The sequence below is a fragment of the Miscanthus floridulus genome, chromosome 3 (assembly GCF_019320115.1).
Source record: "Miscanthus floridulus cultivar M001 chromosome 3, ASM1932011v1, whole genome shotgun sequence".
Classification (NCBI taxonomy): Eukaryota; Viridiplantae; Streptophyta; class Magnoliopsida; order Poales; family Poaceae; genus Miscanthus; species Miscanthus floridulus.
The window spans coordinates 64,402,997-64,403,915 of NC_089582.1; the positions used below are offsets into that span (position 1 = coordinate 64,402,997).

General features: G+C 44.5%; 1 non-coding gene across 1 annotated transcript; it reads right to left on the bottom strand.

The window, feature by feature from the left end:
* Positions 1 to 562: 562 nt before the first annotated feature.
* On the bottom strand, positions 563 to 671 carry LOC136547654 (small nucleolar RNA R71). The gene has a single exon (XR_010781618.1). It is a non-coding gene; the product is annotated as a small nucleolar RNA R71 (small nucleolar RNA).
* Positions 672 to 919: the final 248 nt, after the last annotated feature.

A 919-nucleotide genomic window follows, 5' to 3' on the forward strand; every position in this document is an offset into this window, starting at 1 on the left:
GTTCTTGCTTATGTTCTTTGTTGCGCAGGCAGGGATTAGCCTTCTTGGCGAGGTCAACCTGGTCCATGACTCGGTTGATAACCAGAGGAGCTGTGGTGCTAAGATTGCAGGGTTCGATCTTTCGATCTGAAGCCGGATCGGTGTATCACTCTCCGCCACAACGATAGTTACCATCACCTGACGGAAGACCGGGATCCCCGTTCCCATTAAGACTCCTCGTGAATTCTCTGCTCCAACTATGGCCAACATCCATACTAGACCAACAGTCAACGTTGGAGACAATGGATTCGAGCTCATGCTAGCTCTATAAACATGGTGCAAGCTAGCCGGTTTTGTGGAAAGGCACATGAAGATGTGAGTGCTCATCTCCAACACTTCCTGGAGATCTACAACACTTTCACCATCAAAGGAGTTTCCAAAGATGCCATACTACTTCATCTCTTCCCATTCTCACTTTTGGGGAAGGCGAAGCAATGTTTCTACACCAACAAAGATAGAAATACTACATGGGATAACTGCTCCACTGCCTTCCTAGCGAAGTTCTTTCCCACAGGCAAGACCAATGCTCTGCGTGGGAGAATTTCAAGTTTCCAATAGCAACATGATGAATCTGTCCCTGAGGCATGGGAACACTTTCAAGACTATATATCAGAATGTCCTCATCACGGGATGGAGAATTGGCTACTTATGTAGACTTTCTACCACGGGTTGACCAATAGCACCCATGAGAATATGGATGCTTGTTGACGGTAGATAACAAACATTATAAACCATCAATATAACATGAATAAGGGCATGAATATAATTACCAACATAGGTTTAGGGGTTTAAACTAACAAATTCCACAAGTTTTGGTGAATCTGTGTTTTCAGCAGGGTTTATCCAGAAAATCGTCAAGGTAGACCTACATGTCGGAGTT